Genomic DNA, 18,361 nt, shown 5'->3' on the forward strand with positions numbered 1-18,361 from the left:
GAATAATTATAAGAAATAATTGTAAGAAATACTTTGGACTTAAACTTGGTGATTAAGAATATAAGTAATATTAACTGCATCGATTCCTTTTTTGGAAAATTTAAGTTTAAGGAACATTCATGTTACTTGAGACTTCGTATGAAATAGGTTTATTGTATTACCGATGTATATGAATACGCTTAACTCGAGCTCTCTGCGTGAGTCGCCTGCGTGGCGCAGTGATTAGAGCGTCTGCTCCAGAGTCGATCCAGAGATAAAATATGAGTGAAAAATTCTCGAGAGGGACTTTAAACAACAAATAAACAAAACCTCTCTGCGTGTTGATAAAAAAAAAAGTCTCATCACATTCATATTGTTACACTGTGGACTTTAAAGTTTTGACATTTTCATTGCACCATAAGGATAAACTGTTCCTAGTTTCCTTACCCAGTAATAGTTTTGTTGTCTACGGAAAGATGTACTCAATGATGGGCTATAAGTATGGCGGTATATCTTTCTATAAAATTTTAACTTTCATTAACAAAAAGGAATGATTAATAAATCAAAGTGGTTATTGAGAAGCTGATGGTTCCCATTGTTAAAATATATGCCCCGATATTCTTTATTGAGTGGAATCTTGGTTTCAACAATACAAGTAGAGACACAACGGGTACTCATTTATTCTTTTAAGATACAATTTTATACTTTTATTATAAAAAGCGTATTTTTAACAAATAAGGAAAAGCTGAACGTTTGGGATAGAAAACGCCTTCATTTCATTGACTAGAATAATTACTTCCTGTAAATACAACTTGAGAAAGGTTAATATTACATGTGTACGGAACATGAGGGAAAATAATTGTTTTAAGTAAAGGTCAAGTTATACTATTTCCAAATTTAAAGACTGTTTATATAAAATCTTTTCTCTGGCAATGTTGTTTTCATAAAGTTTTTTCGAGTTTTATATCTAGCCCTTCTAGAGTTTATCCTTGTCACAAAAATTATAAATTAGTTCAGGTACCCAAATTAACATTACAGCGGAATGTAACTGTATAGATTGATTGATTTTATGTAGATTTACGTCCCATTCGAGAGTTTTTCACTCATATATAGACATCACCAAATACTGGTGAAGGACTCAAATTTAGACCTTTACTCGGCACTCAGGGCCATTGAGCAGTGAGGGATCCTTATCGTGCCAACGCCTGTCGTGACACGGGGCCTCGGTTTTTAAGGTCTCATCCAAACTCACCTTTCACTTCAAAGTGCTGAGCGCAGTAGATTAGATTAGATGTCAGACCTGAAACCTCACATATTAAACTTTTTTTATGAAACTTTTGAAACTCAAAAATTTTATCATACAAAAATGGAGAGAAAGAGGTATTTGACACCAACTGACTGGAATCAATGGAATCAATTGTTTTTTATAAATCTGTTATAAGATAAGAATCGGTCTTATACATGTATTAATGAAATATGTGATAAGATGCCAACTCTCTCTCTCTCTCTCTCTCTCTCTCTCTCTCTCTCTCTCTCTCTCTCTCTCTCTCTCAAAAATCTCAGTGTAAAAATATTCAACTTTGTATTATGACATAACAGATTGTGTATCAAATAAAGAAAAGAAGTGCCGAGCGCTTAGCGAAGGAACAGTTGCTACCTAAGTCTATCGACTTAGGTCAATCGCGACCGAGATGCGAACTCAAGACCTTCCGATCAGGGAGCGAGTGCTCATTTTTTGCTCTACCGACTGAGCTTCCGTGACGGTTTGTAATTGTAATGAAGATATCTGTATAAGCTTGATCCAATGTCTGAAGTACATCAGCCACATTTAGTAACTATGTAAATAATTCTCTACACATATTTTTTTTGTGTCTCCTATAATCCGAAATATCATGCTAATTGTACGATGACTTTTACCTTTTAGTTTTTTCCCTGACTGTCTAAAGAAGTATATAGGGTTGATCAATCTAATAGACGGCGAGGCAGATCAAAATGTGAGAGACACAAACACAAGACAGGCCCGTAGCAACATTTATGAAAGGGGGCAGCAGCTACACACACGCCAAAAAAAGCTAAAAAAAAAAAAATAAATGCTTCCACTCGTCTCAAGGGCGGTAAACAAACCAACAAACAAATAAATAAAAATTTCCTCTCTACAGTACAGGAAAGTATGTGATGATTGTTGTGCTATTTTAATAATCCATATCTCTAATACTGTGTAAGAGAAATTTTAAGCAACCACCTAATTTCTTTGCAATGATCATGGCCACGGTAAAAGTAGATGTAACATAGAATTCAATCACAAGTACAACATAAGACTAAGTTTTCCTTTAAATTATCAAAAATTGTTTACGCTAATAACGCCTTTGCACGAATTGTTGTTTACTATATAAGAGAGACTCCACATGGATATGCGGTGACAGAACCTAAGTGGTGCAGATGGGTGTTTATTAAGCAAAAAGGAATAAAATCTAATTTGTTATAAATACATTATGTTAATTATATGGTTTTTCAGATTTCCAGATAAAGAGGAAATTAAAATGTTTGTCTAACAAAATATAACAACCTATAAGGATCTCGTCATCATTTGCAGTTGTTATGGTTCTAGATATAGCTTTGAATATTAAAGAACAGAAAGGGCAATATGTGTAAAGTATTATTTAGAAGTTGCTGTATATCATCGCGATTTATTTTTTGACTGAACTCATTTGTTTGAAAAACACATCGAACAGTGAGGAGCTTTATTGGTAGTTGTAGTTTCAAGATTTCTCTCTCTCTCTCTCTCTCTCTCTCTCTCTCTCTCTCTCAACAATTTTAATGATATAGAGTATATATGTATTCATATAAGTTGTAATTTATTTTTGAGAAAGGACAAAAATTCACTGTTTAGGAAAAATGTCTTTTTCTAGAAATAGTGCAAAATGTCTATTGATTAAATCAAGAATTGTAAGTATACATGCAGCTGACAATATAGCTAAGAAAACAAAATTAAACCTCATCTCATGAAAGTATGGTTATGTAACATATTTTTAATGAACTCATAAACATTCATTTTAGATATCGATTGTAAAGTAGGATACATGGATGAAAGTTGTGAATTACCCTGTCGTTACCCAAGCTACGGAAAGTATTATCAGTCAAAGTGCTGTTGTGAAAAGGAATACTATGATCACGTGAACGGGTGTCGAGGTATGCTAATTCAATTACATGCAGTCTATATAGTATAACAAAGAATTAATTTAATGAAAGAGAAGGAAGGGGTTCCCTAGTCAGCATTCTTGATGATCATGTAGTACACTGGATTTATACTGACGGAATTTCATCTTCATTAAGAATGTGAAAGGTCGCTAAAAATGTTGACAAAGGAACACTTTTTTTCTCTCTCAATCGTACAAATAACCACCTTGACTGTACAGTTGCAACTATGTATGTTTGGTAATGTTTCAAAATCCATTATGTTCTATCCTAAACATGTTAGACAGTGGGATGTCAAGGAAAGAAAATTAATGAGAATGATATTGCACTGTTTATTATTTTCCTCCCAAGAGAATGATTTAAAATGCATATATTATTAATCATGAGTACCCTACTTAAATTTTATTTTAATTTTCTTTCCTTCGCGGGTATGTTCAGGAAGCATACAAATCAAAATAATTGATTATGAATATCTGAATGCTGACAAAAAAGGAAAATTGACATTTACTTCACGTGCTGATACCCTGGATTTGTGACGTGATAATGCCCTTCAATTTTGTGAAAGAAGCGCAGAAAAAATGTTTCATTGTGTCACTTGCAACTGCAGTGTATTTAAAGCAAAATCCAGTTCTTATTCCAATTTATTAATTATTTTAGCCACTGTATAATTCATACCCGGAAACGCAACCCGGAAACTCAACAGACTTTGTTTTTATATCTTACGCATGCTCATGTTGGGTAGCAACTCATGAAACATTTATTGTAAAATCATTAAATTAATAGATATCTGTAGAGAAATGAAAAAAAAAACATATTGTAACATAATAACAACCAAAAAGACTTAGTATTAAGACAAATTTTAAAACTTTTCTTCATAACTTTTATGTATGTTATCAATCAGAAATTTTTCCAATGAAGCAATGAAGAAAAAAAATAACGTCTCATTTCCCCATGTGCACATTCTGACACAACCACAAATAGATCGGCCGCTGCTGAGGCCGATAATAATAATCGATGAAAAAACAATTAGCATACCTGTTTAACAAAATTTAACTTCCCATGAATCACAAACATTTTCACGGTATTTGCTCCTAAACCTATGGTGGTGCAGTTAGGACACATTATTATTTTTTTTAATATGCAGGAAAAAAATTATCTTGTGAAAACGAGATATTATCTCGTGAAAACGACTTATTTTCTTGTGAAAACGACATATTATCTCATGAAAACGACTTTTTTTCGTGAAAACGACATATTATCTTGTGAAAACGACATATTATATCTTGAAAACGACATATTATATCTTGAAAACGACATATTATGTGCTGAAAACGACTTATTATCTCGTCAAAACGACATATTTTTTCGACTTTAAGTTTGGTTACATACAGTAAACAACCTGATTTATTATTTTGCTATTCGTTGTCATATATGGATGGAGAGTGTACAAGAGAGGATGTCAATAAGGAATGCTTTCATCTTGGTTTCAGAGATCATTAAGAAAATATTTAGAAATTTCAGAATACAAAAACTACTGCTCTTTGATCAAAACATGTCGCATTAAGAAGACTAGATCCCAACCAACGTTGATATTCAGCAAATATATATTATATAAAACAGTTTGAAAAAATGGCAAACATCGCCATAACTATTTTTAATTTGGTCAACAGGAATGAAACTCAAACTTTATATGTATCTTAAGCTCAGGTATAGTGGAAATGTTGGTTTAAATTGCACAGGGTTATAAATATAATATATAATTATAATGTAACTGTGGATGTGTAACGCTTTTTTTTAAATCAATTATCACCAGTAATCCTTGTATTTTTTTAAGGTCGGTATATTCCATTAAATCATGAATGAATCTTGTATTTTCTCCAATGTAACTTCCTTTTAAAAATCCTGGGTATCTGAAATAAGATAGTTCAATGTGGATTTTATTCTAAAACATAGACAACCTGAGATTAATTTGTAAAAAAAAAAAAAAAAAAAAAAAAAAAAAGAATTAATGCTGTAATAGGTCGCCAGTTTCTTAAAACTTTTCTAGGTTTGTCTCCCTTTGGCAAACATGAGATAATTCCCAATCGCTGAGAAATAGGGAGCTCCTTTTTGGAAATATGAAATATATGGACATAACGAACAGTATTCAAGCTCAAAAGTCCATTAAACAGTACAAAATAGGAGCAGAGCAAAAACGGACCTCCAAAACATCAGAGGTGGGATAAGGTGCCATGGAGGAGTGAGCATCCCCTGCCGACCGGTCACACCTGCCGTGTGCTCCTTGACGGGAAATAATGGAAAAATCCGTCGACAATTCAGTGTGTAAATAATGGCCTAACAATTAGTATGAAAAACGTCGGTCAGCGTTTGACTCAATGATAAATTGTATTTGCTGACAAGGTCATTGTATCGACCATAGAACTTACGAAATTATGACTTTAAACGAGACAGCTGATATTCTTGTTTCATCAACTTATTTGTCAATAATTTAACTCGTTTTAGAAATTGTACTTTCCTAGAGCATGTTCTTGCGTATTGAATCAACTGAGAGATATAAACCCCGAATACAGGTGATGAAGGTAAATTTGCTGCATAAGTAAGAGAAGTTGACGATTGAAAAGTTAAAGTCATTATGTTTATCATAACGTCTTTTTCAAGTAAAATATCCAAATATGAAACAGATGTTTCAGACTCTGTAGGATCTTTTATCTCAAGCTCACCGGCATATATCGTATCGACATAAGAATGGGAGTAACCACTGTTAATTGACAATACGTCCTCCATATATCTAAATGTCGAGTTGAAGGCCACAGAAAGTGTTTTCTCCTTTTTACGTATAAGATTTTGGACAAATTGTGCTTCATATGAATACAAAAAAGGTTTGCTAATAACGGGGCGCAAATGAAGTAAATAATTTATTGAATGATATATAATTTGTTTCAGATATCTCCAAAAAAAAATTTAAAAATTCAACTGTATACCCATCTCTTCTTATGATTTATGATTTTTCATATTTTTTAAACCTTTAAAGATTTCATCTTCACTTATATTTTTTTCTATTGATTCTGAAATGTGTTTATTTAATTGTGAATTGTCATGATTTTGAATAACAATTTCAATTTTTTAAAGAGTTTTATTTGAAAAATTACGCTTTTCCAAGTTGCAAAAAATACCTTATGGGATTCTCCCCTTCCTCCAGCCATCTATCTCTTGATCTTACAATATCCATTTTTTCTTTTTTTTTTCTTTTTCTTTCTTTTCTTATGTTTTCTAATATCAATCTTTTTTTGTTCTATTAGGTACAAATTTTTTATCAGATTCTCTATTCTAAAGAAAAAAAAAATTTTCATTTTTTTTTTCTGAAAAAAATCACGTATTATTTATCATTATGCTCATATTTCAAAGATCATCAAATTAATAGTACATTCGTGAATTGAATTGCTATAACATCAAAAAAATAGTACATTCGTAAACTGAATTTTCATTACATGAATATCAATTTATTAGCATATTAATTACTTTAATATCAGGGGAAAATGCATGTATTTTTCCAGCCAGTCAATTATACTGATATGTAAAAGCAAAATAGTTTCAGTTGTGCCATTGTCAGAGTGTAAATAATTATACATCTCAGAACTGAATTGATAGTTTCCTCATTTTGTTTCACTCTGTACCATAAAATGCCACACTTTTATTCCTTGGGCGTCTGTGCAGTTACTCTGATTGCAGATAAAGATATGTGAAGTTAATGAACAGTAATATTGCTCAGAAGTCTAATTCAACAAGACAAATTGTGAGAAGAGCAAATATGAACCTCTGAAAACAGAGATGGGATCAGATGCTCATGAAGGAGTGAGCATCCCCTGTCGACAGTTCACACCTGTCATGTGTCTCTTGTCGTGATCGGGTAACGGTAAAATCCGTAAGCATTTGAAAATGAAATATGTAATAGTTTAATACAATTTACAGTGCTAAATGAAAACAGGAAATTGAAATAGATATATAACAACATTAAATAAGGACCCCGTAATCATTAGCACCTGTTATTTTTCTAAAGTTCGCGTTAACAAAATCCATCTCATTTCAGAAACAGATAAAGCAACATGTTTAAGGGATATTTCAAAACCTTTGAAATATAAGTGTCTCTAATTTGTTTGGCAGAAATCGTTTGTATTAGAAACAGGAAAAAGTATATACCTTTGAATGGACTTGTTGGTGCTCTCTCTCTCTCTCTCTCTCTCTCTCAATGGATCGATCGATGACTCGATGAGGACAATTTGAAGACGGGGAGAACACAATTCAGGGCCACATGAGTTATAAATTGAAATGAAATTTATGTATAGATGAATCTAAAGGTGTTTACAGTAACATTCCTTAAAAGTATATCGAATATTATATTAAAATAGGTAAAATAGATATTTTTTAAACATGTCTGAAATCAAACATTTCCTAATAGAGGCACTGCGTTATAGAAGTATGGTAAATGGCTATCTTTGTATTGGAGTTATTCATGTAAAAAAATAACATAATAAATTGAATCAATCTAAGCATTTCATGTCATAAAAGATAGCATATATTTATGTTTATTCTTATTATTTCATAATTTTGTATCTCAGATTGTCAAACTTTATATAATGCTGTATATATTGGATATAATTGGATATTATGCTGTATATATTGTATATATTGGATATAACTGGATATAATGCTGTATATATTGGATATAACTGGATATAATGCCGTATATATTGTATATATTGGATATAACTGGATATAATACTGTATATATTGGATGTAATTGGATATATTGGTGATAATTGTACCCTACCCTGTCGTTACCCATTCTATAGGGAGGACTATCAAGTTAAATGTGATTGAGAAGAACAGTACTATCATCACTCTAACGGGTGTCAACGTATGTTTATTCAAATGCTATAACGACAGTATTATTCTTATTATTTTTGAAAAAAAAAAAAGAGATACAATGCTGTTAATCAAGTGAAAAACGAATGATTCGTCCTCTTGATCATTGCATATTTCTGAATAAATGGTATTTGTTGATATTCAATTTGGGCGAACTTTGAGTCAATCATAACAGAGGAAAGAAAGCCATATATATATATATATATATATATATATATATATATATATATATATATATATATATATATATATATATATATATATATATATATATATATATATATATATATATATATATATATATATATATATATATATATATATATATATATATATATATATATATATATATATATAAATATAAATATATATATATATATATATATATATATATATATATATATATATATATATATATATATATATATATATATATATATATATATATATATATATATATATATATATATATATATATATATATATATATATATATATATATATATATATATATATATATATATATATATATATATATATATATATATATATATATATATATATATATATATATATATATATATATGCTATTGGAAGTGGGGTTTCTTGCTTGTCAGCAAAATATAGACGTATCCTTAAAAATTGTTATATTGCTGAGAATTCAGTTTTGACGATATTTCAACATAACAGGAAACTAAAATATACTAAAATATATTTTGTTACTTAGTACTACAGTTTCATTAAAGCACATTTAAAGGACTATATGTTTCTATTATCTTTTAAATTCAATTGTTACAGTAGCTCAGTGGTTAGAGTGCTTAGATCGTGGGTTCAAGCTCAGGTGAAACGACGAAAAGTGACGCCACTTATTGGCACCCACATGTTGAATTAATGTCAAAAATACAGGTCTCTTGATGGTCGTTTTAAGATAATTTTTCAATATTCTCTACATGTAGGGTACTTTTTTGCCTATGGTTAAGTATGACATTGATAGCATTAAACTCTTTTGGATATTATAATTTCTTGTGTGGCAAAAATTCGTGTAAAAATCATACAAAAGTGATATTTAAGTGATACACCGAGGTTCTCAGAATTTGATGATTTTCCACACATAGATTTCTCTTGCACTATGATCCACGTATGTAAAATGAAAAATATTTTGGATCATGGTTACTATGGAAACATGGTCAAAGTAGTTTCCTTAGCAACCAGCCAATTTTTCCATGTGAAGGGACAAAATTTCACTTATTTTTAAAGATTGAAATTATATATAAAAACTTTAACAATTATTCTTATTTACTAGTATGATAAAGACACACACATTAGGTGTTTAAACAACTCAAGACATTGATATTTTGTTTAAAGCTAGTACAATGGTAGACATAAGTATATATACATGTTTTTGCATTTTTGCTGATTCAGTATTTTCCTTGATTTTGACAATATTCAAAGTCAAATTAAAATAAATACCAAGCTAATATAGCTGTTGCGTGTATTTCACAAAAAAGGAGAAAACTCCCTCCTTTAGAGTTTAACTTCAAAAACGCGGGTTTTTTGAAAAATCCTATCCGTTGCCTAGCAACAAAATTGGATGTTTTCATCAATGATAAGTGAGAAATGGTAAAGGGTTGGATCAAAAATTGTACAAATTGTTATCTTTTAGTTCCAGATACAATTTTTCAAGTAAAAGAAAGTAAATCATATTTATTTTAAAAATGAATCAATAATTTATAATATCTATCTCCATGGCAACAACAAATTTTCCATAGCAACACTGCAAAAAGAGTTATTTTTGGCATCTTTGTATAGAGCCATAATAGAAACAAATAGATAATTTTTTCTTAAAAATGCAATTGGGCAAAACTGTCAATTTAATATGGGTTTGATAAAGTATTTGTTGTACTTTATTAACCCATGGCAACAATTCTGAACACTTAACAACCACTTTTGTAACAACAATATCCTTTTACATTCAGGCATTTTTTTAGCTAGATTTTAAGGGCTGAAATGAGATTCAACAAAAGACGTTCTTAATGAAAACGTAAAAATTAATATTTAAAAAATACTACAACATTACATTCTAGAAACATTTCAATGGTGCATTAATGCTTTTCTGATAACATTTTGTTTGGTATCTGCCTGTCTGTTTGTCAGTAAACTTCTTACTTTTGTAACGTCTTATGTATCTTCTTAAGAACCATTTCACACAAACTTCCCAAAAATATCATTGGATAAAGGGTAATCAAATTTGGTATAATGAAGGGCCACGCCCTCTTCAAGGGGGAGATAATCAAAAAAAATAAAAATTTAATGTCATCATTTAAGGATCCTCTCTACACTGCACCCTAAATTCAGGGTAATTTTGTGTAGTTAGACAGATCCACCATGGCATAAAACAGAATAAATGGTAATCTGCACTATATGTCAAAATCGGGAAACAGCGCACTTTTTAATGCGCAATAAATATAAACTTTTTTCAATGGGTGGCACTGTAGCTCTCTGGTCGTCCAACCTAATTTTTTTCAGACCAGCGAGCTACAGATCTGCAGCGAGGTCACAGGAAAGTGCATGATCAAAAGTTTTTGATGCAGTTGAATAGCTCCCACTGATACGTATCAGCATATTATGTTTAATAAAAATATCTTGAATGGTTAATTTAAAACTGAATTAAACACTAATCTAAGAAAAGAGAGGTCAAGGTCAAAGAAAAGGTTGAGGTCCAAAAATGTTGATGCAGTTTAAAAGCTTACATCAGTATGTATCAGCATATGACGTTTGATAAAAATATTTAAAACTGAGCTAAACACTAATTTAAAACAAGTAAGGTCAAGGTCAAAGGAAAGGTCAAGGTCAAAAAATATTGAGGCATTTGAATAGTTTACGTCAGTATGTATCAACATATGAAATTTGATCAGACTATATTGAATGGTATCTTTAAAACTGAGCTAAACACTAATTCAAGAAAAAGTGAGGTCAAAGGAAAGGTCAAGGTCAAAAAATGTTGATGCATTTGAATAGATTACATTAGTATATATATCAACATATGAATTTTGATTATACTATCTTGAATGGTATCTTTGAAACTGAGCTAAAAACGTACCTAAGTAAAATGAGGTCAAGGTCAAAGAAAGGTCAAGGTAAAAAAATGTTGATGCATTTGAATAGCGTTCATCAGTGTGTATCAACATATGAAGTTTGATCACACTGTCTTGAATGGTATCTTTTAAACTGAGATAACACAAAGTTAAGAAAAGTGAGGTCAAGGTCAAAGAAAGGTCAAGGTCAAAAATGTTGAAGCATTTGAATAGATTACATCAGTACATATCAACATATGAAGTTTGATTACACAATCTTGAATGGTATCTTTAAAACTGAATATTTAAAACACAATATAAGAATTGTAAGGTCGAGGTCAAAGGAAAGGTCAAGGTCAAAAAACATTAATGAGTTGCATAGCTCTTATCAACATCTATCAGCATATGAAGTTTGATAAAAATATCTTGAATAGTTTCTTTGAAACTTAGCTTTGAACTGAGCAAAACGCAAAGTGCGACGGAAAGACAAACAGAAGGACGGAAGGATGGAAGGACGGAAGGATGGAAGACGGACATGACAAACACTATATGCCCCGGCCATATCCATGGCAGGGCATAAAAAAATCTGTGATTATCCTCATTCACATGTAGACTGACTTAATGCCTCAAGATATAATGAGCCAAGAAAGAAAATCCCATCTTCACCGCAATGTAATTTCAAATACTTCTGAACAACGTGAAGAAAAATAGTATTTTTAGCAAATTCCCTAACGCCGTAACCAATCATTGATTAATGCATTATACTTTGACATTTACAATCGTGCTTGCAATTACACAAACATAGGATGAGAACAGTTTAGGAAGTCAAGGACGTCCTAAGTTCATTTTTAGGATGACTTAAAATGATTTAACTTTAGTACATATCTCATTATTATGAGTTTAAAAATATTCGATGGTCTAACATACAATTAAGATACTCCCAGTATCTCTTACGATACGTTTTAGTCCTGATATCATATCCATAACCGGGAGGCCCGTGTTCGCTTCTCGTTCACTGCACTGCTAAAAACCTAAAACGCAAACATACGCAGTGACTCTCTCTTCGACAAGCACCCGTCACTAGAAGTGAAGTCACAGGTCCTTCAGATCTGACCTTAAATGTTAAATTAATAAAAATTTCCTCTCTACAGTACAAGTTCCAGTATAAGTATATGATGATTGTGAATGCTATGCTAATAATCCATATCTCTAATACAGTGTAACGGATATTTTAAGCAACCATCTAATTTCTTTGCAATGATCATGGCCACGGTAAAAGTAGATGTAACATATAATTCAATCACAAGTACAACATCAGACAAAGATTCCCTTAAATTATAATAAATTGATTACGCTAATAACGCCTTTGCAAGAATTGTTGTTTACCATATAAAATGGAATTGAGAGACTCTTCACATGGATATGCAGTGATAGAACCTAACTGGCACAGAGGGGTGTTTATTAAGGAAAAAAGAATAAAATCTAGCTTGTTACTTTATATTAATTTTATGTTTTTTTTAGATTTCCAGATGAAGAGGAAATTAAAATGTTTGTCTAACAACATATAACAACCTATAAGGATCTGGTCATCATTTGCAGTTGTTATGGTTCTAGATGTAACTTTGAATATTAAAAGAACAGAAAGGGCAATATGTGTAAAGTATTATTTAGAAGCTGTAATAAATTATTGCGATTTATTTTTTTGGCTGAACTTGTTGTTTGAAAACCACATCTAACAGTAAGTAGCTTTATTGGTTGTTGCAGTTTCAATCTCTCTCTCTCTCTCTCTCTCTCTCTCTCTCTCTCTCTCTCTCTCTCTCTCTCAACAATTTTAATGATATAGAGTATATATGTATTCATATAAGTAATAAATTAGTTTTGAAAATGGACAAAAATTCATTGCTTAAGATAAATATCTTTTTGTAGAAAGAGTGCAAAAATGGCTATTGATTAATTCAAGAATTGTAAGTATACATGCAGCTGACAATATAGGTAAGAAAACATAAAATTAAACCTCATCTCACTAAAGTATGGAATGTAACATATTTTTAATGAACTCACAAACATTCATTTTAGATATCGATTGTAAAGTAGGATATATAGGTGGACGTTGTGAATTACCCTGTCGTTACCCAAGTCTACGGAAAGTATTGTGAGTCAAGTTGCTATTGTGAAAAGGAATACTGTGATCACGTGAACGGGTGTCGAGGTATGATAATTAAAATACATGCAGTTTATATAGTACAACAAAGAATTTATTAAATGAGAGAGAAGGAAGGGATTCCCTAATCAGCATTCTTGATGATCATGTAGTACACTGGATTTATTCGCTCAAAATGTTGACAAATGCACCCATTCTTTCTCTCTCAATCGTACAAAAGATCACCTTAACTTTACATTTGTCACTATGAATGTAGGGTCCTGTTTTAAGATCCATTATGTTCTATCCTGAACATGTGGGACAGTGGGATGTCAAGGAAAGAAAATTAATGAAAATGATATTGCACTGTTTACTATTTTTCTCCCAAGAGAATGATTTAAAATGCATATATTATTAATCATGAGTATCCTACATGTATTTAAATTTCATTTTATTTTTTTCCTTGACATTCCACATTTTAGGATAGAACAAAATGGATCTTGAAACATGATTCTACATTGTTGCAATTGTAATGTCAAGGTCAATGTGGTCATTTGAACGGAGAAAAAAGAATTTTTTCATACATACAGAGTGTCCACTTGGTTCCAGAAGAAAAGGATGTGAACATAATTGCACGTATCCAAATTATGGTGTAATATGTCAGTCAAAATGTGACTGCTTGGAAGAAAAGTGTGATTATATCACGGGTTGTGAAGGTAAAGAAAAGAAAATAGGTACAGTAAATGTAAGATTATAACAAAGAAAAAAAAATATATATATATATATATATATATATATATATATATATATATATATATATATATATCGTCTTTTTCCGTAAATATTACGTATAATTTGCAGTACAAGTCAATGTCAATAGAATCAGAAGAGATTTCTAAGCAAAATATATTTTACATTTGATAATAATGATAATGATAATAATAAAACTATTATAATAAAATCTTCTTTCTTTATCTTTTAATTTATTTCATCTATTTTTATATTAAAATTAAAAAGAATTAATGCTGATAAGAAAAAAACCTTTCTTATTAGCAGTGGTACAGATATCTGTACCTCGACAGAAGGAAGATAAAGTTCGAATGTTTTGCTTTCTATCACTATTGTTCTTGGTTTTATTGCAATCATTCAGTTAACCTTTTAACTATATTTTTCAATTTTCCACAAATCCCGTTTTTTTTTGTACATCACAAAGTTTTGAAACAGATATGTCATTTATTTTAGATTCATGAGTACTGCAATTAGAACTCTGTTCATAAATTTTCTTTAAAAATTGTATCAGATAAAAAATGATCTGCACCAATAAAAAGTCATCATTATTACATGCATTAATGATAATCTGCAAAATTGAAGAATATGAAGGCATTCAAAACATGTAAATGTGAAAAAAACAGTTATATATTTAATTGATATCTAATAATTAGATCACTAGATTTAATGATATTGTAAAAGGACATTTTAAGCATGTTGGAAAAAAAAAAGGAAAGTATGTTACTGTATTTCTGTAGTTGATTCCTGAAATCACGGAAGAAATTGTTTTTGTTAAATATCTTGAATACACAGCTGTTTGTCGATAGGCATTCATTAAAAGAAATGGAAATTGTAACCAAAGTACGTGCTGTCTATATACTACATTTCCCGGAAAGAGACACACATGACAGTGGGGAATGGTTCATTACAGACTTCTCAGTTTATGACAGCTTCTTTATTAGTTGCAGAGACTGAAACAAACTTGGATTTTTTTTTTTCTATATAAGCATTTATGCTGAATTACTTGAAGTGATGGATTATATTTTTGTTCGTTGAAAAATAGATTATATTATGCTATCTTATTTTTTTTCTTTCAAAAGCTTACGCAATGTCGAGTTGATTGATTAATTTCTACAGGAAAAGGCATTGTTCCATCTACCCTGCTTATTATTGAAACTAAAGAATTGGATAAGAATACTAGTATCGCTTTTATTTGCATTTATTATAGATTTCTGTAGATGATTTTTTTTTTTTTCATTATTGAATTAATTTAACTAAAGAAAGTTTCTTTGATCTTGTTTTTCACAATTTTATTGGATCTTTATGACTAAGTAACAATCAATGTATACTACCATTTGAGTTGGCACTTAAGAACTAAACAAATGGTTGTAAATTATTAATTGAAAAATGAAAGAGCAAGGGCCACTTAGGGCCTTTTTTGGCCCTGTAAATTTTTGAAAAATAAAAACTTCTCAGTTTTGGATGACAATGCAGTATTCATCATTTGGACTCTTGGTGAGCATGTTTCTACTGAACATGACGTAATTTTCTCTCTAGTCAATGCATCATGACGTCATGAAATATGTCATTTTTGACTATATCCTTAAAATTCCTTTAAAATGGCCAAAAGTTGAATTATTTTTTCAATATTTCATATAAAGCACAACCTCTGATCCAAAATATGCAATAACATAATGAAAGATCTGTTTCTGAAGATCATAAAACATGTTTTAATTTTTGGATTGAGGGATGTTCTCATATTTCAATTCTTTGCTGAAGTTAGTCAAATACGCCTGTTTTCTGTAAAATTCAAGAACATTGCTTTTGTACAAAGCCTGCTTTCCAATACCTGGATTTTCAAAAGGAAATTTTGCTGTAGGAAATGAGAGCACTAAGTCTCTACTTTATTTTGATATTTGAAATGGGACTGACGGTGAAAGCCAATTAATTGAAATAAAAACAGTGTCATTTTATGCATAAAGTGAACCTAGTTCTTTATGTATTGAAATGTATGTATTTGATAAGTTCTGAAAGAGATCTTCATATATTTCTTATAACATTATCTTTAACATTATTTATCTCTATTTTAGAAATAAGTTAATGATAAATAATAATGTTACAACCACGTGTCCTTTGTTTAAGTGTCTATGTTGATATCCGTTTGGAAGGATATTGGTGGTTTTACGTTGGAAAATCTTATTAGTACTTTATAAGAATAACTTGATTCATTTTATTTGTAATATATATATTCATTTTGATATTTGAGGAACTCATGTTCGGGCGCACCATTAGGTGACGTTTTTCACACATTTGATACTGAATAGATTCTTGAAATTCATACATATAAAATCTTGCAGGGTTCATTGTCCGATATGATTTTTTTTTAGAACAGGTAGTGTGTTTTTGAAAACGCACAATGAGTTGGATGAAAAAATTTCATATCTAACCACAAACCATGGGAGATTCTGTTTGTTCACATGTTTTACATATAGCTATTTCATGTACACTGATTCATATAATTCCACAATGCTGGACTTGATCAAATTCATTAGCATGCCTGAGGAAGCAAAACGATAAATTTTACAGAAATTTCTTATTGTAAATTTTAAAGAACCCTGCCTTTATGGCATTTTCCAAACATACCCGAAATCGTACATTTCCATATAGAAGCGCTGTGTTATGGAAATGTGGCAAACGAACATTGTTGAATTGCAGTCAGCCTTGTAAATAACATTGAATAAATCTAGCATATCGATTCATGATAGATTATGTATCTTTATTCTTACTATTTCGTAATTTTGTCTTAGATTGTCGAACTGGGTATATTGGAAACGATTTTACCCAACATTTACCCTAATCCAAGCTACTGAGAAGACTCTCGGGCTAAATATTAATGTGATTGCGTAGAACAGTACTTTCATCACTCCAAGGGCTGTCAACGTATGCTTATCCAAATACCTTTACGAGTGTATTATTCTTTCTTTTAAAAAAAGATAAAAGAGAGATATGCTGGCACTCAAGTAAACAGATAACAGTTTATTCCCTCGATCGATGCAAACTTTTATCATTACAAATAAAGTGTATTGGTTGATATTCAATCTGGGTAAACTTTGATTCAAACTGGATTTGATAAACAGTAAAAATCCACATGGTTTGTATTTTTAAGTCACTAAAAGTGCAGATATTCTATTGGACAAGGGGTTTCATACTTGTCGGCAAAATATAGGAGTATCCCTTTAAATTACGAACAATTTCTTAAACGAGGTAAGTTATTGACAAACAAGTTGATGAAACAAGAATATCACCAGTCTCGTTTAAAATCGTCATTTCGTGGTTCTTTGGTCGATGCAATGACCTTGTCAGCCAATACAATTTATCATTAAGTCATATGTTCATACTACTTGTTAGGCCATTATTTACACACTGAATTGTTGACATATCTATCCGTTATTTCCCGATCATAACAAGAAGCACACCGCGGATGTGACCGGTCGGCAGGGGATGCTTACTCCCCCAGGACACCTGATCTCACCTATGATGTTTTAGAGGTCCGTGTTTGCTCTGTTCCAAAATTTGTATTTTTTAATGGACTTTTGAGCTTGAATACTGTTCGTTACCTCCATATATTTCATTGTTACCTTGATAAGAATGGAGTGTACGCATTTAACAAAACAGGAAATCTAAATATATTTTTTTTTTCACTTAAAACCACACTTTCAGTTAAAGCACAATTTATAGGCAAAGTTTTTACTTTTGATTTCAGTTTTTTAATGTCTTTATTAAAAGTTCAATCGTCATGGTAACTCAGTGGGTAAAGTGCTCACTCGGTGATCGGAAGGTTTTGGGTTCAGGATCCGGCAGCGACAGACCTAAGTCGATTAAAAAATAGGTAGGAACAGTTCCTTCGCCAATCTGTAGGCACTTTAAAGTGAAAATTGTGAATGTTTCGAATGAGACCTTAAACACCAATGCCCCTTATCACGGTAGGCGTTGACACGATAAATTACAGATCCCTCAATGCGGGATGTCAAAAATGCCTAGTAAAGGTCTAAATTTGAAGCCCTGCACCGGTATATAGTGATATCTCTATATGAGTGAAAAATGTGGAATGGGAATTCAAACAATAATTAATCAATCTTCATAAATGTTTATATTGTTTGACACAATAGAAGACGATGTAGGTATCATAAATATGGGAGCTTTATTTTTGTAGTAAATGGTGGCATTATAAATAAATAGCTTTAATCCTTTTGTCACGATTTTGACATAGAGAATGATGTAT

This window comes from Saccostrea echinata, unplaced genomic scaffold (genome assembly GCF_033153115.1).
Source record: "Saccostrea echinata isolate AGI-Se365-2 ecotype Australia unplaced genomic scaffold, CSIRO_AGI_Sech_v1 ptg000052l, whole genome shotgun sequence".
NCBI classification, from domain to species: domain Eukaryota; kingdom Metazoa; phylum Mollusca; class Bivalvia; order Ostreida; family Ostreidae; genus Saccostrea; species Saccostrea echinata.